This window comes from Strigops habroptila, chromosome 7 (genome assembly GCF_004027225.2).
Source record: "Strigops habroptila isolate Jane chromosome 7, bStrHab1.2.pri, whole genome shotgun sequence".
Classification (NCBI taxonomy): Eukaryota; Metazoa; Chordata; class Aves; order Psittaciformes; family Psittacidae; genus Strigops; species Strigops habroptila.
In genome coordinates, this window is record NC_044283.2 from 3,277,538 (window position 1) to 3,300,550 (window position 23,013).

General features: G+C 48.5%; 1 protein-coding gene across 1 annotated transcript in view; it reads left to right on the top strand.

The window, feature by feature from the left end:
* Positions 1 to 206: 206 nt before the first annotated feature.
* SMOX (spermine oxidase) overlaps positions 207 to 23,013 on the top strand; it is a 52,750-nt gene continuing 29,943 nt past the window's right edge. Inside the window, exon 1 of the mRNA XM_030492713.1 lies at positions 207 to 367. The gene's annotated coding sequence lies outside the window, so the exon portion shown is untranslated. The remainder of the gene's footprint in view (positions 368 to 23,013) is intronic.

Here is a 23,013-nt window from a genome sequence, read left to right on the forward strand (position 1 = left end):
AGGCCTGTCCTAAAGGAGGGGACAAGGCTTTACCCTCCCGGGGCTCCGCCGCTCCGAGGCGGGCCGGGGCCACCCCTTGTCCCGGTCAGGCTCCGGCTGTGCCGGGGGGCGGCACTCCGCCTCCCCGCAGGCCCGAAGCAGCCGCAGGAGGAGGAGAAGGAGGAGGAGGCGGGGGGATCCTTGAGGCGGAGCCGGGGCGGTCCGAAGGGGAGGCGGCTGGAAAACAGGCCGGCGCTGGTTCTGTCCCCGCAGTGCCAGCAGCCGCCGCAGCCGCGCCGGGAGCCGCTCAGGGAGGGAGGGCAGCGAGGCGCTGAGGCGAGCCGGACGGGCGGCCAGACCCCGTCCCCTCCGGCCACCGCAGAGAGAGGTACGAGGCGGGTGGGGACGCGGCGGCCGCCTCCTCGCTGCCGGGGTTATCCCCTCCATCGGCGGGCACGGCGAGGGTTCCCCTCAGCTTCCCCCCCTCCCCGGTTCTCCTCGTCCTCCCCTCGGCGGCACCTGCCGCGCCCCGGTCCCCCGTCAGCATCGACGGTGCCGGCGGCCACCTCGGCTCCTCCTCAGAGCATGGCCGAGGAGGGTTCCTGCCCCGCAGGGAGGAGCGGGCGGCCGCCATGGGGGGTGTTTGCCTGAGGGGGCTGCCCCATCCCATGCACCCAACTTCATAAATCACCTCATAACCGCGCTAAACCTTGTTCCTCAGCTCCAATAAAGCCCGGTGGGTGCCATGCCGAGCTCAGGTGGGCAGCGGGAGGGTGGGTTTGTCCATCCCTACCCGTGTTTTTAGGGGTAAGGACCATCACCTCGCTGCAGGGCACCCGCTGGTATATGTGGTTGTGTTGGGGTTTTGGGTTGTGTTTTCCCCTCTCCCATGTGTTTATATCAGCGTATCGCCCGGTTCCTCCGCCTGAGCGTTTTCAGGCGATGACATGAAGAAGAAAGGTTAAGTAGGGAAAAGTCACCCTAATGTGGCACGTGAGGCGGGATGTAAATTCGGAGCTGTGAAGACTCGGGGGTGGTTTTGCCTTTGGGTGCTGCTTGTTTATACAAAGCTGTTACAATACCGGGGGCTTTGGCAGCTCAGCCCCATCTCGTGCTTTCAGGCAAATCCACTGACTCCAACAGGATTGCTTTTAAAACCCTTGCGGTGGGTGACGGATTAGACCCGGGTACCGAAATGCACAAAACCCAATCGCCAGTTAGCAAACCTGACCTCAAAACGAAGCTTTCCAGTGTCCTCAGCCATAGAAATACAGCTGATCCACAGGTTCTTTACTCTCTGCTCATCCCTAAATGTCCTTTGTGGGGTGTGTAGGCATGCTGTCTCCAATCCAGGGCTAGGACCAGCTGTAATTGCCCTGATAGATGTAAACACGAGCTTTACATAAAAGTGAAACCATATGTATCGGCTAATATGCATCCACCCTGTGATCCTGCACAGAGTCGAGCCCAGAGCTCTGTCCTCAGCTCACCCTGTTGATCCACTTTTCCTTTAGCCTCTACAACACGGTCCTGTTCCCGGAGTTACCAGACAGGTTTAGTGGAGGACGAGGAATCAGCCTAGGAGCGTTTTCTGCGCGTTGTGCAAGAATGTTGTGTGTTTTCAGCCTGTAACAAATGTTGTTTTATTGACTTAGTGATAACATTTTGCTCTCCGAGCTCCTTTTCCCTTTCCAGATTGTTAGCCCAGCACTTACTAATCTTTTATGGCACTGCTGTGGAGCAGATGTACGGTGTTTTGCAGCGAGTAGCAAGGTCTGTAGTTTCAGCTGGCTTTGCCTCTAAAACACAAAGTACTGCCTTTCCCTTGTACCCCAGTTGTGGAGTGGGTAGCTGGACTGGGAAGCTGATTTGGATGGCTACTGAGCTGGCAAAAAAACAACACTCTTGGGTCTGACTCAGTTCCCGGATCCAAATCGTTTCATTGCTGCTTAAACGTTTAACTGGGCATCTTTGGGTTCAGAGGAGCATCTAGCTGGTATTTTGGCCAAACTATATGTGGAAATAGGCACAGATATCTGGATCTTTAAGTCCTGAAAATGCTGGCTGATGTTGGGCACTGTGGTTGTTTATCCTTCTGAATCCTTTGAAGCAGCTGTACTGCTTTGTGCCATGCTTTCTTGAAACAGCAGAGTGGGTTGGAACACCACAAACACAGTGCACGTGTCCTGGGATCCCCTGTTCTCATCTCTGCTGTTGCTGAAGGCACTCATGCGTTGCCCTCTCAGGTTTTCCCTTGCAGAGCTTTGTGTCTCTTACACCAAAATGTGCTTAAGTGCTGTCACAACTGTGGTGTCTCTGAAACACAGTCTTTTCCTGGCGTGGGAGAATCTCAACTGAGCTGTTGGGGATGGAGAGGTAGATTTGGGAGAGCTCTGTCATATCTCTAACATTCCTCACAAACAGGAGACTTAATGCTTTATGGGTTACCTACAGGAGCCTTTGGTCTATAAGGTGTGATGCTACTCTTTTACTGGTCTCCACCTTAGCCAAGCAGTATGAGTTGGGTTTTTAACAATCCTCCATCCTCAAAAGGTAGTGGAGTCCTGCTCCCCCTCAGAAGCTTGGAGGCGTATTCCTGCATGTAGTGTGCTGCTGCTGCCTGCTACAAAAGGGGTTTCTACCCTGCCAGAGGGGAGACTGAGATGAGCTCTGAGGCAGAAGCTCTTCCCTGTGAGGGTGCTGAGGCGCTGGCACAGGGTGCCCAGAGAAGCTGTGGCTGCCCCATCCCTGGCAGTGTTCAAGGCCAGGTTGGACACAGGGGCTTGGAGCAACCTGCTCTAGTGGAAGGTGTCCCTACTCGTGGCAGGGGGTTGGAACTGGAGGAGCTTTGAGGTCTCTTCCAACTCAAACCAGTCTGTGACTCTGAAAGTGTAGCTGCCTCAACCGCAGTTACATCGCTTCATGTTTTCTGTGACTGTCATCCCACAGAAAAATAAGCCCTTTTAATGAAATCTAAAATTCTCCAACTAATATCCTGCTGGCCTAAATGAGGGTTTGAGGAGAATGGCCACGCTGGCTTCTGAAGTATGTGGATTTACTTACTTTGTATGATTGGGTTATATAAAAAAGAAATAGAAGTTATTTTCTCTGTGCCTTTGACAAATAGTAAAATACAGCCTGTTGTATTTCGCAAAGCAAACTGCCGTCTCCTTCTCTCAGGAACCGTAATTAACAGACCAGAAAATGGAAAAATGGAGAAATACCCTTTCCCAGTGGCCACAAACATCAGTCCTCTCCAGAAGTTAATGAAGTCAAGTCTATGGAAATTAAATAACTGATTCTTTTTAGCTCTGTTGGTGAGCTAAAACCTTGTGTCAGAGTGGTAAATAATTAAGAGGTATAAAGATTACCTCTTGGAAGTGAAGTGGGTGAAGGATGGATTTGAACTCTTCTCGAGACAGAGTCTAAGGATCTGGCTTAAGGATCCGTCCTGCTCTGCTTGGGTGGATAACTGAATCTATACCACAGTAGCAATGTGGGAGATGGATAGTATCCCACCACGGTGGTGAGCAAGGTGCTGTCTGCTGGCTGGTGGGAGCTGGGGTTCAAATCTTCTTGCACACCAAGTGTGCTACCACATTTGTGACAAGGGGATAGCAGCATAACCATATAAAATACTAATAAATGCAGCTGGTTCCTTGTTTTCTGGACTCCTAAGAAGTGAATAGTTTAACAAATGCAGTGTTTCCAGACTATGTTATCTTCCTTGTGGTGTTCCTGTTGAGGGAACAGGGAACATTTTCAGCCACCTTGAGGATGTGTCCCGTTCTCATCAGCCCTTGTTGATGTGTTGGCTTTGCTGTGTCCAGGTGTAACATGCTCCATGTAGAAAGCACATGTATGCACAGTAACACCACTTAAGTTTAGAGTAGTCACCATGGAAATGGGTTACAAATCTTTGCTGGTTTTTTAAATCTAATGTTTCTGTGGTTTCTTTTTGTTTTAAGAAAAGATTCCAGGAATACTTTGGGTGGGAATACGAGTCACTGGTGGTGACTCCAGTTACCACCGTGTGCATTGTGGCACCTGAAGAGTGTGTCGATGTGGTGCAGCAGATCCCCGTGATGCTCTGGAGAGTGGCTTTGGAAGAACCCGGGTTTGAGGTCCTGTGTTTGTGTCTCTGTACAGTTCTGAACGTATTTTGGGGAGCTTGTGGGGTTCCGCTCCTCCCTGTACCTCTTAGAGTCTGTAATAAAGCCTCCTGAGGTTAAACTTGACACATACAACTAGGATCTCATCAGTTGGTGTGGCAGTGGTTTCTTCAGGGCTTTTATAACAACCTGTTTGCAGGCTGAACCTGACAGCAGCATGACACACGCTTTGCTTTGGGAGGAGCACTGTATATCATGGAATCACAGAGAGGTTTGCATTGGAAGGGACCTTAAACCTCATCCAGTTCCAAACCCTCACAGCGAAGAGCTTCTTCCCAAGAGCTCATCTCAATCTCCCCTCTGGCAGGTTAAAGCCATTCCCCTTGGCCTGTCCCTACAGGCCCTTGTCCAAAGCCCCTCTCCAGGTTTCCTGGAGCCCCTTTAGGCACTGGAATATATTGTTGACCTTTTCCTCTGGAGATCTTTAAGTGCAGTCGATTTTTCAAACGTGGTGTTGCTTTGATGAGTTTTAACCATGTCCTTGCTTTTAAGTGCAATTTATGTGTTTTGTCTTCGTGGCCACTGGAGTTTTTGTTCTGTGACATCCTGGAGCCAGGGATAGGAGGCTGTTGAGATGGATTTGGCACGGAGGAAGACCTGGGCTGCTCTCAAGGCAGTGAGTTAAGCTCATCAGCAGGAATGTAGTGCAAGAGGAGTCAGAAAGTCCCTCCCTGCTCTCACACTGGAGTTTGATCCCTGAGCTATTTCAGGGTAGTTCTCTGCTACCAAGCCATCGTTTAAGCCTCAGTTAAAACAAGACAGCTATTGTTAGTGCTCTCAAATAGCTCCAAATGATGGTGGCTGGAGCTTGCAGGGCCTGAGGGAAGGAGATTTGCAGCCCTGGAGTACTGATTTACACAGGGTTTTGGGTGTCACATATTCTTCTTCAGAGCTGTTTTCCACATCATCCTCTGAGACCACATTTATCTCGCTCCTGATGTAGGAGGATGGAGGGAGAGAGCTGGAAGCCACCAGTGACAGCATAGAGGTCACAGTAAGAGAGGCAGATTCTCAGCTATGGCAGACCTGAACTGACATAAATAAAGACAATAAAGCTTAGGGGGAACCTTTGGTTTTGGTCACTTGCATTTCTTTACACAATTTCTTTACACAAACTTTGCACAGTTTAAAGGGCTGCAGCGTCTTTCTAATGGCTTGCAAATGTCATTAAAATTGGGGTTTTTTGTGCCTCCTGAGTTCAAAGGCAGGAACTACCTTTTAAGACGTAAGACAATATTTGTTTTCCTGGCTGGTGAAGCAGAGAACTAAACGGAGGTGGGTAATTTCTGAAGAATGGAGACTTAGTTATTCATTTCTTCATCATTCATTACTCTGCATAATGCCAGATTCTTCTGTAGTGTGTCCTCTAGGTTTAGCTGGGTGGCATTTCACAGCGTAGGTTGTGGCATGCTTGGAATGACTGAAATATTGGACAGGATATGATGATGTTTGCACACTGAGGAGAGAGGGGAACAAAACCACTTTGATTTGGATCGTTTCTGCTCTGAAGTACCTACCTGAGCTACCTTGTACTTAATGTATCCAGAAAATACCTTGTGCTAAGCTAAGCAGGTAGTCCTGGCCTATCCCTAAGCTGGGAATTACATAGGGAAGGAGTTTCTTTGCCTTTAGAAGAGCTCTTTCAGTTCAGTTGATTGGTTTTCAAGGGCAGGTGGGGAATGGTTTTTCTCCCAAAGAGGTTGTACAGGTGTCACATTGGAGCCTGTTAACCCAGTGTTTCTGTTGGACAGACATACATTTAGTCTGAAACTGAATTAAAAGTTCTTCTGTCCCATGGGCATGTGTGTTCCAGGATGTAGGTGTAACCTCCTGCTTTGATCTCCAGTCTTCTTCCAACAGGATTTTCTTTTATGGAATTGGACACAGTTGTGATCCCAGAGCACTGACAGGCTGAGACAGCTGGGCTGGGGCAGCCTGGAGAAGAGAAGGCTCCTGAAGGGGAGACCTTAGAGCAGCTCCAGTGCCTAAAGGGGCTCCAGGAAACCTGGAGAGGGGCTTTGGACAAGGGCCTGTAGGGACAGGCCAAGGGGAATGGCTTTAACCTGCCAGAGGGGAGACTGAGATGAGCTCTGAGGCAGAAGCTCTTCCCTGTGAGGGTGCTGAGGCGCTGGCACAGGGTGCCCAGAGAAGCTGTGGCTGCCCCATCCCTGGCAGTGTTCAAGGCCAGGTTGGACACAGGGGCTTGGAGCAACCTGCTCTAGTGGAAGGTGTCCCTGCCCGTGGCAGGGGGTTGGAGCTGGATGAGCTTTAAGGTCCCTTCAACCCAAACCATCCAGTGATTCTATGACTCTACCAGGAAAATGTGCATCATCCTTAGCCGGTCGGGTCAGCCTTTGATTGAACTCCTCAGAATCCTAGACCTGTTTGCAAAGCCTGGGAAGCTGGAAGGAGCATCATTTTGCAAGACACTGGCTTCAGCAGTGAAATTGTGTTGAGATATTTTCCCTGTTCCATCCTGTCTCCAACTGCTGTTTCCTCTCTTGCATAACTCTTCACCCCCATCGGGGCATAGCCTTACGGGTGACTTAGACGTTACTACTGGTGAGAATGTTGGTCCTATTCTCATGTTCTGGTGTGACTGTGGGTGAGAGATCTTGATCAGGCAGCCCACGCTCCCGACAGCAGATTATTACTTGTTTTCATAGGGTTATTTTTCAGTTGGATCCATTCCCTGGCTGGTCCTGTGGCTGCTGCTGTCAGCACTACACGCACAGCCAGGGCTGTCCTCCTTAAGGACAGTGTGATCTTGGAGCTAAGTTTCCTGGGATTGCAAAACTGTGCTCTTAGATGTGCTGGGGTGTACTCACAAGCACACAGACATGCCCACACGAGTGGGTCTTTCTGCCTTGGACCACTTCTGTCACCTTGCTCTCTGTGTGCTTCCATAGAATCAATCAGTTCCATGGACAACATGACTGAGAGCATGGAGATTTACAAGGATGAGCCAGGAGGAATTGTGGGCAGCACACAAGGAAGCAAAACCTCCTAACACCCCTTTAGTGCTCAAGTTGATAGGTCGAGTGTTAACCGAGAGATAAAGGTTAGTACTTTGGGGCTTTCAGTTTACGCTCTGCTGCTTGGGTGATCTGAACTCACAGAACACTGTGTACCCTTAATGCTTACAGAAGCACAGGGCTTCCAATAACGTAGTAGACTAAAATAAATGTGTAGTAGACTAAATCAAATATCCCCTTTATAGTCCTGAAGAGCTTCAGTTGTACAATAGCATCTGGTGCCTCTATTTGGACTTGGAAGAGAACTTGACAAAGGGCTGAATGTGGCCATGGCCTTTAGAGTTAAGCACTGGGTCACTACCCTTTTTGTCCCCTGATCCTCGTGGGGTGGGATCCAGGAGTGGGGTGGGCTCCCTTCGGCACAGGGATGGTTAGGAAGGGATCCCAAGTTTTGCTGAGAGCACTACATAAAGGCAGCTTTGCTCTCAGTAGCTGGGCAAGGTGGTAGGAAGCACTTGGAGGCTGCAGGTCTTGGTCAGTGCTAATAGGTGTTTGTGCATGAGGAGTTTATGCAGGTGGGATTTCCAACATCAGGCTCCAAAGGGAGCAGAGGGACAGGCAGTGCTGGAGGGGAGGTGGGAGTCTGGATCTGCAAGCTTTGTTGTTAGAGAAACACAGACATTTTGCTCAGGGCTTCCCCAAAACATGAAAGGAATCCACTTCTGAAGATCTTACACATGAAAACGTTCCAGGCAGGAACAGAAGAAAGGCCTAAAGAGAAAGAAAAGAGAGAGTGGCTGCAGGGTGAGATGTGAAGGAGGTAAAATGGGAGTAAAAATGCAGGTGGGCTCCTGTTAACAACCATCAAGTCACCCTGTGATGCTGCACACAGGATCTTACAGCATTTCTCTGACATATTATAGAATTATTAGGGAAGCTTCTGTGCTCTGGGGCTGCTCCTGAGATGTTCTCTTGTCATGTTCCTGTTAGAAGCAAGGCTGGAAGGGACCTTCATAAATTGTCTAATCTGACCCCCTGCCCCAAGGCTGGGTCAGATCTAACTAAACTTTCCCAGCAGTTTCCCACCCTCCAGTGATGGACTTTCCCCATCCTCCCTGGGTAATCCTTTAAAGTCCTTTATTGTTCTTAACCATTATCAGGATTTTCGTAGTTTCTGGCTTCCATTTCTTGTGCTGCAGTTGAAAATTGCTGACCCCTTGTTCTTTTGTTACTGTACAGAGAGAGTGGTTCAGTCCTCTGCAGCAGACTTTGGGAATGTCTGGGCTGTGTCTTTGATAGAATCACAGCACAGTTTGGGTTGGAAGGGACCTTAAATCTCATCCAGTTCCAAGCCCCTGCCACGGGCAGGGACACCTTCCACTAGAGCAGGTTGCTCCAAGCCCCTGTGTCCAACCTGGCCTTGAACACTGCCAGGGATGGGGCAGCCACAGCTTCTCTGGGCACCCTGTGCCAGCGCCTCAGCACCCTCACAGGGAAGAGCTTCTGCCCAAGAGCTCATCTCAATCTCCCCTCTGGCAGGTTAAAGCCTTGTCCTTTCCCTACAGGCCCTTGTCCAAAGCCCCTCTCCAGGTTTCCTGGAGCCCCTTTAGGCCCTGGAGCTGCTCTGAGGTGTCCCCTTCAGGAGCCTTCTCTTCTCCAGGCTGCCCCAGCCCAGCTCTCTCAGCCTGGCTCCAGAGCAGAGCTGCTCCAGCCCTCGCAGCAGCTCCGGGGCCTCCTCTGGCCTCGCTCCAGCAGCTCCACGTCCCTCTTGTGCTGCTGCCCCAGAGCTGGATCAGGACTGCAGGGGGGGGCTCCCCAGAGCGCAGCAGAGGGGCAGGATCCCCTCCCTGAGCTGCTGCTCACGCTCTGGGGGTGCAGCCCAGCACACGGGGGCGTTCTGGGCTCAAGCACACACTGAAGCCGGGTCATGGGGAGCTTCTCCTCACCCAACACCCCCAAGTCCTTCTCCTCAGGGCTTTCTTGAGCTACAGAGCCCCAGGCTTGCCTGCAGTGCTCCATCTGATATGTGCCTCTCCTGAGCTGGCAGACACAATTGCATGACTGCCTTTGAGGTATGATAGATACACTTCTTATTTTCTTCCTGACAGCAACACGGTGTGTTTTGTCACGGCAGGTTTTATTAAGGCTTTTGTCTCTTTACCCGCTATAAAAACAAGGCACGTGCTCTTCAACTGTCCTTTCCCACAGGGATGTATTATGGATCTTCACAGGCTGTTCCAGAATAGAGCAAGGTGAAGGTCTTTGCCAGCTGCTCTCCCCAAGGCTTTCCCCAGGACCTGCTTGGGCAGTTGAGCTTTCCTGAGCTGACCTCCCAGCTGTAGCTCACAAGTGACCTTCTCTTCTCCCTCCCTGCACTGGTTATGCTCTGTGCATCCGATTTGTACCTACTACTCCTTGCTTCCGTGAAGGATACAGTTATTCCTGCACTTCTAAAGCTGGTAAAATGTGGCTCTGAAGCTTATTCTGAGAGGAGAGGTAGCATTTAAACATGCAACATGATAGAAAACACAGCAGATAAGCATTAGAATCATTATTTACTGAGATAAACTGGGTAACAACCCAGCCGGCATTGGAAGAGCAATTGGCCATTTGCTTGAAGGTGATTGTTGTTTGATTGTTGTAATTTCAGGATGATTATCCCAAATGGTTGTGGTGTGACAGTGCTGCTGGTCTGTGGGTGCTGTGAATTTGGGTCTTGCTGCCTCCAGGTGCACAGATGTTACACAAAACATCATAGTTTGCATTCACTGACCTTCTTGTACACTGTTTTCTGTCTGTGTCAGGTTTTAGAGGGGTCGTTTCACAGGATACTTGGAGAAAGTTTAATTTGAACTGTATTAAAGCACATCACTTTATTTGGGGGAAAAAAAGAAACCCAACTCGTCTGTGTTATTACAAGCATTTTCTTTAGATCTATTAACACCTCTTACACCTTTCAGTGGGAGTGGGAAGTGTGTGTGAAAGGCATGTGTGCATACAGAGAGCCTTTGTCCTGAGACAACTGAAGAAGCTAACACCAAAATGAAGGCTGGTCTTGACAGGTCTGAAACACGTCTTGGCGTCGGCTCGTGTTTACTGTGGTGAGAAGAGCAGGTAGGGAGGAGCAGTCTGGATTGTGTTTGAGCTATCAGTGTGTATCTTCTTTGAATTCCTCACAGTTCCCTTGCAGAGCTTTTGTATGATAACTTGGGTGATGTGAATCTCCAGTTTCTCTTGTTTCAAGCAGCAGTGAAAGCTTTAGTGTTTTCGTGCCTTTTTTCTCCCTTAATTACAGCTACAGGGATCTCTAGTCATGTGGAAAGTATTTTATTGACAGCTTTTGAGTCTAAAGTACTTGTTATCACTGAACAGGTATAGAGCGCTGTAGGTTACTGGGCAAAATCCCTTCCTCAGGGTTTCTAGATAACAATTTCGTAGAACTGAAGAGTAATATAGGATATCTGGAGCTGTCTCATCTGACCTCCTGCTCCAGGCAGGGCCAGAATCAAAGGTAGGTTTCTTGTCAACGTTTCTGATCATGTTTCAGACCTTTTCCAGGCAGTGTGGCAGGTTTATGCCGTGCTTAGTGCTCTCACAGTGAGGAATATTATCCTCTTGTGTGATTTTTAAGCTGAAAGAGAGTAGATTTAGATGAGATACTAGGAAGAACTTCCCTGTGAGGGTGCTGAGGCGCTGGCACAGGGTGCCCAGAGAAGCTGTGGCTGCCCCATCCCTGGCAGTGTTCAAGGCCAGGTTGGACACAGGGGCTTGGAGCAACCTGCTCTAGTGGAAGGTGTCCCTGCCCGTGGCGGGGGGTTGGAGCTGGGTGAGCTTTAAGGTCTCTTCCAACCCAAACCATTCTATGATCAGCATTTCCCTTGCTGCAAATTAAGCCTGTTGTTTCTGTCCTTCTCTTCCTACTCACTGAGAAGAATCGGGCTCCATCTTCTCTACCTAACTCCCCAGTTAGGTAGTTGAAAATAGAAATTAGATCCCCCACTAACCTCCACTTCTTCTCCAAGTTAAACAAACCCTATTTCCTCACTCTTTTCTCTTCCATCATGTATTCCCGTGACTAGACCACCTTAGTGATGCTGAACTGAACTCTGTCCAGTTATCACTGGGTTCTGGGGAGTGCAACTAAACTAGATGCTGCTCCAGATGCAGCCTCCTTGGTGCCAAGAAGAGAAGAAAGTCTATTTCCCCAAGCTCTTAGCTATTGTCCTTCTCAATACAGCCCAGTGTATTGATAAACCCATGTACTCTGGTTCTTTCCAGCCACACTGACGGCCATTAGCTTGTTTTTAAGCAATATGTGCTTAAAACACATACTAAAACCTGAATGTTCAACTCAGAAGAGCTGAAATCCCCACGGATCATCCCTGCAGGCTGAGGTTTGCCTTTATGCAGCTGTGGGATATTGAACCTCACAATTGTACCTTGACCCTCGAAAATGCCAGAGCCTTTTTCGGGAGTCTTTATAGGAAATTGCTCCCCGTTTTTGCATTTGTACCTGTGACTTCTCTTTCTTAACTATTCCCTCTTGTTGATGTTGGAGCAGTGTATCAAGAATACTTGGAATTGTAAACCTGGACACCACAGTGCTGCAAATCCTCCCAGCTGAATCATCTGTTGGGTTTCTGGCCATACATTCCAGTCTATCATCCGTACTGGTAATGGAAACATTGCACAGCTCTTCTGCCTGGCTGGACCCGCTTTCAGTGCCCTCCCAGTTAGATAAGAAACCCTTGATAATATGCTCCAGGAACTATGTTGTCAAGCAGCCACTTGATGCTGATTACATCTAGTTTATGTTTTCTTAGCTGGATCTTATGGGAATGCCATGTGGAACAGTGTCAGAGCTAACAAAGATTGCATTTCTGAATAGCCATATCACTTCTGGGCAGGCATATGTTTAATTTCCTGCTGATGCATGCATCCTTTATTGTTCCGTAGAATTTGGAAGCTAGAAGAGACCTGAAAGGTGATGAGAGCTGCCCCTGTTCCACCCTGCAGGTTTCAGTGCACACCAGATCTATCAGGAGTTTCGTAACGGGACAGTTGCGATATGACAGCACCAGGAGATCAAGAGGAAACAAACGTGATGTGTTTATGGGTCTCAAACAATATTAAACAATTACCTGGATGCAGCCTTCAGAGCAGCCTTTGAACGAATCCCAAGCCCTTTTCTGCAAGGGCTGGAAGATAAAGAACGTGTCTAATCTGTAGCAGGTATCAGGCAGCGGTTATCGGTGCCTACGTGCTGTTACTCAGATCTTGTTAGCTGTCTAAGTGGATAATAGGCAGTACACTTCACAACTACATAAGTAGATTAAGCTTAATCTGCTTTGGAGCAGGGAGGGGAAGATGTGCTTGGTGACAAATGGACACAGATGATGTGCAGTGGAGCAGGGGTGTGAATATGGTGCTGTGTCCTCATCACTTCAGGAACTTTCTGTGGCGGAGGGTCTATGTCTGCAGCGTTTACATTAATAGGTGAGTCCCAGAGCAGAGAGCTGCAGCATTTTCAGGCTTTGCCTGTGTTAGTCAGGTAATTTAACTTCTAAAGCAGTTTTTCTAGTGGTTAAGTCTTCCAGAGGTGTCTTTTATTAAAACATGCAGGATAACCTCAGCCCTGGTTTTAAATCTGACATGGGACTATAGTGATAGGACAAGGGGCGATGGGTTTAAACTTAAACAGGGGAAGTTCAGGTTGGATATAAGGCAGCAGCTCTTCCCTGTGAGGGTGCTGAGGTGCTGGCACAGGGTGCCCAGAGAAGCTGTGGCTGCCCCATCCCTGGCAGTGTTCAAGGCCAGGCTGGACACAGGGGCTTGGAGCAACCTGCTCTAGTGGAAGGTGTCCCTGCCCGTGGCAGGGGTTGGAACTGGAGGAGCTTTAAGGTCCCTTCAACCAAAACCATTCTATGATACAACAAAGAAGGACATCCTGTGTGTGTGGGACACCTGGGTTTTGTAGTAGGTTCCTAATCCTAAAGCTTGTTTCCAGTGCAGTGAAGATACCCAGTGAACAGGACCAAGAAGCTAGCACAGGGCTTGATGTGACCAGTTCTGTACCTGGAAGGAAGAAGCTGTTTGAAACTGGATGATCTTCAGGTCCTTTCCAACCCAAACCAGTCTGTGATTCTATGACTATTGAAATACCCTCTTCTTTCTTTCCTGGGAAGATGCAGTTACTGCATCTTAAAACATTTGGAGGGGACTGACTCTTTCCAAAGACATAATGAAAACAAAGTTGGACTCTTGTAGATGTGTGTTTATATTTTCCCAGCAGCCAGCTTATTTATTGAAAGCCATGTGGATGTGAGCACAGTTCATGAGTTATCACCACCCATTATATTCTCAGGAGAAGGTATCTGCAAGGGACATTTCTGGGTGCAAAAGCTGCATCTGCCAATGGGGATCTTTAGCTCAAGGTAGTGGGAGAGTGTCTGTGTGAAACATGCCCTGTCCAAATGCTTTCTGGGTTCCCTTGGGATTGATGGAGGGGTTTGACACAAGGCTCAAATTGAGCCCAACTTTTGGCCTCTTGGGTGAGGGCTTTTCACTTATAGCCTGCTTACCTCAACTAAAAAGCATCTTCAGCTTGTCGTGCTGTCCAACATCTGTCGGTAGCAGTAAGAAAAGGCAGAAGTAGACCTCTTAATCTTTAAGTGTCTTAAGCAAACGTAAACTCTGTGAAGTGTGTTTGTCACTGAGCAGCTCATTTATATAGGAAGTTTAGAGGGTTCTCTGATGCTTTCTGTCTCGACAGCTGTGTTTCTGTGGCCAGCAAGGGTTAAGAGGTAGGCACTTGTCCATGGGAGGAAACTATTTCACTCTGAAGTGGGGTGTGAATTTAAGGCATGCTGACTTTCCCATGGAAAATCTGATTAAATAACAAAACCCCCTAAATCAGTTTTATATTGGATGAAGGGAAGAGATTGCAGGGGAGCTGGTTTGGTCCGTTTCAGTGTAGACAGACTTCCAAACCACCAGTTTATTTTAGATGAACTAGAGAATAGCTGTTGAATGCAGGAGACTTTTTATAGCTTATTACAAGGGCCTGTAGGGACAGGACAACGAGATGGCTTTAACCTGCCAGAGGGGAGATTGAGATGAGCTCTGAGGCAGAAGCTCTTCCCTGTGAGGGTGCTGAGGCGCTGGCACAGGGTGCCCAGAGAAGCTGTGGCTGCCCCGTCCCTGGCAGTGTTCAAGGCCAGGTTGGACACAGGGGCTTGGAGCAACCTGCTCTAGTGGAAGGTGTCCCTGCCCGTGGCAGGGGTTGGAACTGGATGAGCTTTAAGGTCCCTTCCAGCCCAGACCACTCTGTAAGTCTGTAGTTCTCCACACCTGATTTAATATCTGGACTAAAAGCATGGCCAGCAGGGAAAATCCTATTTTTTCCAAAGGGTAGTTCACATTCAGCATCTAAATTACTGGGACAGGCTCTGGAGAGGGTCTGTGTCCTTGTTTTCACTACAAAGAAAGCCTGTCCTCCTAGCTGAGGCACTGATGGTGGGTAGCTGCAGGTAACTGTTCCCTTCCATTGCTGTGTGTCTTGGTCACGTTTCAGTTTGAGGCATCCAGAGAGTGCTCTGTTACAGATGGTCTCCCCAAGGTGTTGAATGAGATGATGGTTGCATGCTTTCTCTAGCAATATATATATATAATAACAACTGATAATACCTTTATCTCCCATCCCAATCTGCTGTGTATTGAGTAACCTCCCATACTCAATCCATCATCAACTTTGAGTCGAGCTAGACATGGACCTATATTAAAGGGTGAAGAATACTCTGTCATATGCAGTTGATAAAGGAAGTCAGAAATAAAAGGAGATATTAAGTTGTCAGTGCCCTTTTTTTTCCCTTTAGTTGGAAAGAGATCATGTTGGAGGTTGTTTTCCTCCTCCCCTGTGGGTGATGTCTACACATGCACTTGAGATTGCTTTTCAAAACCAAGATCACCGTTGTGGTGGTCTTGTCTCTGCCTGCTGCAGATCAAGCCCATGAACACTGCTTGGTTGGTCATTAGTGTCTTCTTTACAACATGTTTTAAGCCCCAAACCAGATGTGCTGTATGTTTCCAAGAAGAAAAGGCAGAGAGATTTGTGATGCTGCTTAGCTCTTGGGGAGCATTCATCTTGAGGTGGCTGAGCGTGGATCCACAGCACTCACAGAGTGAACGTGTCACCCTAAGTCTTCATTAGGGTCTTTTAAGCACTGTTTTAAGTTGCCTGAGCCTAATTCCTACGTCTTAGACTTGACATCTTCTGTCTGGAGTCAAGGCATTGACTGTGGCAAGCAGCCCTTTGGAAAGCTGGGCAAAGACCCTCGTGTCTCTCAAAACCCAGTGGCCTGTGTTTCCGAAAGGGCTATTGTGAGCGAGGAGAACAAGTTTCACATCACATGTCCCCCAGCAAGTCCTGTTCTTTCGCTAGGAAGCCTTGTTGGAGAATGTTAATTGAGTCCCTTTTTCACTGGAGGAGGCTTTGCTTCCTTCCCAAGTTTTCACAACACATTGTCCAAATACACAGCCTATGCTTCATTCAAGTGTAAATCCTTTCTCTTTAACCTGGAAGTTATCCCAGAAAAAAGCCTCTGCATTCACTGCAGGACAGACCCTTGTGCTTGCAGGGGAAAAAAAAAAAGAAGTGGATCAAACTGTCCAAACAGGAAGGGAATTAAGAAAAGACTTTGCTCAGTGAGTCTTTGCTCTCAGTTAAGTTGAAATGGGCGTCCTACAAACTCCACTTTATCTCTCTGTTGCTTTTGAAGCATCCTACAATAACTGAAGTGTCTGCTATATTTAGAAGTGACATTTTTCTTGCTGTATGGATTTCGGCATGTATGGGATGGATGCAAGCAGTGAGTTCAGATTTACTTGCTTATCTCTTCTTTCTTCCCCATAGCTTAGTCCTGGTGGGTACCTAATACTTCACGCTGATTCCTTTTCAGTTGAGGGAATTAATCAATCTGCTTTTCTGGCACAGGTAGGTGCTGATGCTGCTCTACAGATGGTAAAGCTGAAGTATTGAAAGGATAAAGCGTGATGTGCTGCATGAAATGAGCTCCCATCTAAACACATCACACTTGTGCTGTATTTTTAGCAAGTTATGGATAGAGTTGTCATTCTTTTACCCCCAGTCACATGGGAAGGCTGCGGAAGAACAGATAAATCACCAGTGTCACAATTCCTCCTTTCTGCTCTTTACCACATGACAGGTTTTCCTGCTCTGTGAAAAATCTCTTCGATCTAAAATCTCTCTTTTATTTTTCTCCCCCCCCCTTCAGCCTGTGCTATTTAATTTTTCTCTTTCAGAGCAATGTTTTATCTCCATTCTGTGAAGCTGTTGGAGACAGTTTCCTGAAAAGAGGAGCAATGCAAAGTGAACATCGCTTTGTTTCAGTAAAATGGCTTGATTGTCCCAGAGAAGAAATGGTTTTGAGTTGAGGAGGAGTGAAAGGCACCTTGCAGAAGTGATGGTCCAGCAGTAGCGTGCATCCCATGGCACTCCAGGCTGTACTTAGTAACCTCAAAGCACAAGAAGCCAACTGGAGGAGGTTTTATGTTGGACTCTCCAGACAGAATTTCATCCTTGGGCTTCGTTTTGAAGTTTGCAACAAGGTGGAAACAAAGCCCACGGTGTCACTGTTGTGTTTTCATCTCTGTCCTCTCCCACTCTTCTCTTCCTTGTCTTTCATGAGCTATTTCTGCTCTCCTCTCTGTGTCCCTAGCACTGAGGAGGAGGATCACTCAGCAAGGTGAATTGCTTGTGTTGCTTTGCCGCAGGGATACATTCCTGTACGAGATGTTGTTTGTTGCAGTCACTGATTCCCTCTGGGTATCTCTAGGTGACCTGAATGCAGACAGCGATCGGTTAGAAGATCTGTGCTTTTGTATGAAAACATTTCTTGTTGTCACATGCAGAACCCCACATCTGAAGCACCATGGGACAAACATCTGTCTTCTTCAAGGCGAGCTTCTGGTGGGTAAAAGGCTCAGAAAGCCAGTCTGCCAGCCATGATCCAGACTCCATAGAAATCTAAGGACATGCTTCCCAACGTGAATTCCCCTGCCTTGGGCTCTCATCTGAGATGTGAGGTGTTTGTGCAGACAATGGGATGGAGAAAGGTGTGCGTATTGTGGCTTGCCCTGGTTATGTGTCTGCTGCCTTAAAGCTGGAGCATGTGGTTTGCCTTTAACGTTCCAGCAAAGTACAAGCCCAGGAGAAATCCCCTCAACACAGCTCCATGTGGAGAGACATGGAATGAATCACAGAATCACAGAATGGGTTGAAGGGGCTTTAAAGCTTGTCCAGTTCCAACCCCCTGCCAGGGGCAGGGACACCTTCCACTAGAGCAGGTTGCTCCAAGCCCCTGTGTCCAACCTGCCTTGAACACTGCCAGGGATGGGGCAGCCACAGCTTCTCTGGGCAACCTAATACTTTTCCTATATCCTTTTCCTGAAGTCACATCTAGTCTGTTCCAGGCTGAAGCCAATCCAGTGACTGTGGGAGTAAATCCATGCAGTGTTCAGCTCTAATTCTGCTTCTCATCCCTTAATGTTTCTGTTGTCTTTAAGGATTTTCCCTGTGGCTTGAATGGTAAAGATGTGGTAAGTGCTTGGGGATGGCTTGAAATCAAAGATTCAGTGTGGGTGTTGCTTTCAAAGAGAGAAGAACTGATGCTATTTAGAGAGTGGTGCTGCTATTTCAGGGCAGTTTGTTAGGTCTGGCTTCTAAGAAGTGGTGAGGAAAAAAATAATTGCTTTTGGGCTAGCGTGTCTCATATGGTGTGTCCTGAAATGCTCCTCATGTACACATTGCCTTGGAAGCAGTCCTGAGCCTCTCTGCGTGTGGATCCATTCCCTGTCTAACCCTCCTATTACAGAAGATGGGAGGAGAAGAAAAGATGCCTGTTGGAACTTTGCTCCCAAGCTTGCTGCAATGAATTTAAAACCCCAAACCACAGAGAATTCCCAAATGTAATATGGATCCCAGTGTTTATTTGACTGAGACCTGATTGTGTTCAGAGTTGTGCAAACACGGGCATGGTTCCTATTTAATTGAGCTGCTTTTATCCATTAAGTTGCCCAAACAGTTGGAGCCAGAAGGAGGGTAGTGAAGATAAGATCACACAGTTACGCAGATGGGACAGGGTACAGCTCTTTTTGGCACACAGAACACAAGTTCTACAGGAAACTTGTTTGCAGCATTGTTCTAGCCATTATGCCAGTGTTTTTAGTTTATAACCTCTTCTTTTTCCCCTATAGTTTACTGTCTCTATCTCCTTCCTTCTACAGTCCTGAAAGCTTTGCTTTCATGAGGAGCTTAGCAGGTATCTCCCAATACTGAATGTGATTGAGGAGCTGGAAATAAGGGGAAGATTCCCAGCCTGGGGTCAGCTAGAGCTTGGAAAGCTTGCAAAGACACAGGGGAAAGCAGGCCAGTTTGGGTCTGCAACAGATCTGTTCCTGAGCTATTGGAGGCTAACACACCTGAACTGTGTCTTGCTGTACTGGTTTGGGTTCTGGCCAGGTGATGGTGTTGATCAGTCATGGAATCACAGAGTGGTTTGTGTTGGAAGGGAGCTTAAAGCTCCTCCAGCTCCAACCCCCTGCCACGGGCAGGGACACCTTCCACTAGAGCAGGTTGCTCCAAGCCCCTGTGTCCAACCTGGCCTTGAACACTGCCAGGGATGGGGCAGCCACAGCTTCTCTGGGCACCCTGTGCCAGCGCCTCAGCACCCTCACAGGGAAGAGCTTCTGCCTCAGAGCTCATCTCAGTCTCCCCTCTGGCAGGTTAAAGCCATTCCCCTTGGCCTGTCCCTACAGGCCCTTGTCCAAAGCCCCTCTCCAGGTTTCCTGGAGCCCCTTTAGGCACTGGAGCTGCTCTAAGGTGTCCCCTTCAGGAGCCTTCTCTTCTCCAGGCTGCCCCAGCCCAGCTCTCTCAGCCTGGCTCCAGAGCAGAGCTGCTCCAGCCCTCACAGCAGCTCCGGGCACTCCTCTGGACTGTCTTGGTCCCTGGTGGTCAATAGGATGTGGAAACCAGAGGTGTTAGCATTTTTGGCTAGATCACAATCTCTGTCACCACAGTTAAGACAGAAACATCCCCTTCACTGCAGCAGGGTGAATACCACCCTGGTGTCCCTGTTCTTTCCAGCTTCTCCTGATGCAGTACAAGAGTGTTCTGGCAGTCTAAGCTGCCCCTGGTGACGGAGTAGATAGATGCTGTGGGATGCCTTCTAGGTGAGGTGAGCCCTTGAACCTATCTCTATAACCTTCCAAATCAAAGGGGATGCTACAGCATATACTTGTCCTGTCTTTGGGGGATGTGTAGAGCAGCAGATTTACTGGATTTGCTCCTCTGTTGTGCAAGGAACATGCCAAAGCTCTGCTCTTTGTCGCTGCTGTGAAACTCCTTTTAACTGTGTCCTGTAGCCTCTGGCACATGAACCACAGCATGACAGCGTTGTGATCTCAACTAGCTGCGTGGGCAAGGAGAAGCTCCATAGCCCAGACTTCATGGCACAGGGAAGTCATTGTCTCAGCAGCAGAACTAACCAGCTTTGTGTGACCAAAAGAAAAAGGGCAAGGAAGAGACTTATGCCTCCAAGACTGTCCCAAAAACTCAGCCAGTCTGACCATAGCTGACTGATTTTACCGTCATAAGGTGCCCTTGCTGTGTGTTTGTGAAAGGCCTTTGGCTTCATTCTCAGTCCATTCCTCTGGGAATCGCTTGGGGATGGTGACCACCTCCCAGCACTTCCATGGGAGCTTCTGGTGGTGGAGGAAATCACCTAGTCCTTAATTTTAAACTGTAAATCAAGATGCTGACCCACTAGCCAAGGTGTATTCCAGCAGGATAACAAAGACATTGCTTCAGTACAGTAAAGACATGGACCTGTTGGAGAGGGTACAGAGGAGGCCCCGGAGCTGCTGCGAGGGCTGGAGCAGCTCTGCTCTGGAGCCAGGCTGAGAGAGCTGGGCTGGGGCAGCCTGGAGAAGACTCCAGAGAGACCTTACTGTGGCCCTTTAGTACTTAAAAGGGGCCTATAAGAAAGATGGAGACAGTATTTCTCTGCTCATTGCAGGGAGGTTGGACTAGATGACCTTAGAAGGTCATTTCCACCCCAAACCGTTCTATGATTGTATGATTTTCATGGTCCCCTTCAGCCAGAGGAACACACTTGAGAATCAGCCAGAAACCAGCCAATTACTTTGATTCATTCTCTTTTCCCTCAGATGAAGAGGGTTTGAAAAACACATAATGGTGCATTCTATCGGTTTGAAATGGGGTGATTCATCCCTGTGATCTTGGCATGATGTTCTTTGGTTTCTTTTTTGGATATCCTTGCATTCTGTCAGTGCCAAGCACTGTATGGAAGTGCCCCGTGGCAGACAACCTGCTCTGCCCATATGTTAGCTTTAAAAAGACCCAACGCAGAATAGGAAGTCTTTATACTCTGTGCCAAGATGCTTGGGGCTCGTTAAATATATTCTACTTGTCAACAACTACCCAGTTGAAAAAGTAGCCTTGGTGTGAATCAGCTTTGAACAAGTTCATTTGACTCGAGGGATATTTGCAGGCATTAAACCAGCTTGGATCACTGTGGTAAATGTGCAGTGGTTTCCTCAGCAAAAGCACCCCCCTTGTTGTTGTGTTTGTGTTTTAATCTCCTCTAAACATTCAAAAGTACAGAGATTTTTCCCAGTTAGGAAGCTTTTGGTGATTTGGGAGAGTGGAGGAGGCTTATGGGGCCACTTGGTGTGTAACAAGGCAAAATATCACAAGATGGTTTGGGTTGGAAGGGAGCTTAAAGCTCCTCCAGCTCCAACCCCCTGCCACGGGCAGGGACACTTTCCACTAGAGCAGGTTGCTCCAAGCCCCTGTGTCCAACCTGGCCTTGAACACTGCCAGGGATGGGGTATGATGAGCAAGGTGAGCATGGTGATCTCTCTGTCATCAGGGCTGGTGGGCAAAGGTGAAGCACACGGGATAAATGGGTTATGTTGGTGGTGTGGGATGCAGTCGAGAGGGTGCTGCAGAGGGGATGGAGATGCTCCACTCAAAACCTGCTTGGGTCCAGGGGGAATTACTCCTGTCCCCAGGTTGGCAAAGCTCCTGGCTCTCATCAGGCATGAAGAGGTGATGAGGAGCAAGGAGATGACGTTGCACTGATGGGAAAAGCAGGGATTTGGGAACTATCTTACTTGTTCTGAGTACTGGAAAACAGTGCATTCATGGAGACCATGCTGGTGATGGTCCTCCTTGGAGCATGAGGTTGCAGTAGATCCTTTCAGGGGCTGCTTCTCATCACTTCCAGCATCTCTGAGCTGTCAGAACAGGTCACCAGCACCAAGACCTGCTGCCTGCCCATGCCTGGCAGCTGCCTGCAAAAGAGAGCAGCAGGACTGATGTGGGGCTGAGTGACTTGTTCCAGTTGCCCACATCCAGCTGCCAAACCTGTTTAGACTAGAACACCAAGTTGGATAAAGCCTAAACACGAGGATGGGGATGAAATGCCACTCTCCACGTGGTTTCATCCCAGCACTTGGAGGTGAGTTTCCTGCAAGGCATGGCACTGGTTAACCATGGCACTGGAGCATGTGCTGTCACTGACACACATTTATGAGCTTGGGAAGGGCCCTGGTATGTGCGTAGATGGCTGCAGACCATTATCCTGCTCCTGCAGCTCTCCAGGTAGCTGAGTAAATGAGGTGTGTCTGCTTCTGATGCCATAAACCTCGCTGGTGTTTGCACAACTCCTGTACAAAGGCACTTTACAGCAGGTTCGTTTCACTCGCTGGCTGACGTGGAACACTTCGATCCATTAATAACACTCCTGCCTTCTGTGGAAAGGGTTTAACCCATGCTGGTGGATATGGGGATGCTGAAGAGGATTTTGGAGTGCAACCTGCTGGATTAAAAAGGAGGTGGAGAAGGATAAAAGACACATCTTCCCCTTTAACATATTGATAACTTGGAGAGCTTGGAAAGAGCATCTTGAACTAAGAGGCAGCAAGGATTAATGTGCTTGCTTCTCCCTCTTTTCCCCTTTCATCAACCTTCTCAGAAGTTACAAAATGCTTGTTTGTTGTGCCAGGAGCTGCGGAGAACCACAGCTAACAGTGATGGGAGGCACTGCGACAGACATCTCCTTCCTCTTCATGTTTCTGTCTACTCAGAGATAGGATCTGCTCTGTCCTGTGCTCAATGGACAGCCTGACTCTGAAGCCTGCAAAGGTGTTAAAGGAGATAAAATTGCTTCAGCTCGAATAATCCTTCCAAGCACTTCTCCCTCAGCTTAAGAAGAAAAGTGCATTAGAGATGATGATTGAAACTGTTGTTGTTGCAGTTGCTCAGCTAAAGGTTACTCGTTAGAGCCGTCCACTAGTACAAGTAGTACCAGACTGAGTAATGAGGTAGTGGCCTGAGAACTGGAGTGTCTTTACATCTGCTGAACAAGTCGCCTTTCTGGTGTGGAGCTTGTGCATATGGGCTCTGTTAACAGTGCTTTCAGATAACTGCTCTTCTGTATGCAGTGGGTGAAATGGTAGAATCCTAGAATCCCAGATTGGTTTGTGTTGGAAGGGAGCTTAAAGCTCATCCAGTTCCAGCCACCTGCCATGGGCAGGGACACCTTCCACTAGAGCAGGTTGCTCCAAGCCCCTGTGTCCAACCTGGCCTTGAACACTGCCAGGGATGGGGCAGCCACAGCTTCTCTGGGCACCCTGTGCCAGCACCTCAGCACCCTCACAGGGAAGAGCTTCTGCCCAAGAGCTCATCTCAATCTCCCCTCTGGCAGGTTAAAGCCATTCCCCTTGGCCTGTCCCTCCAGGCCCTTGTCCAAAGCCCCTCTCCAGGTTTCCTGGAGCCCCTTTAG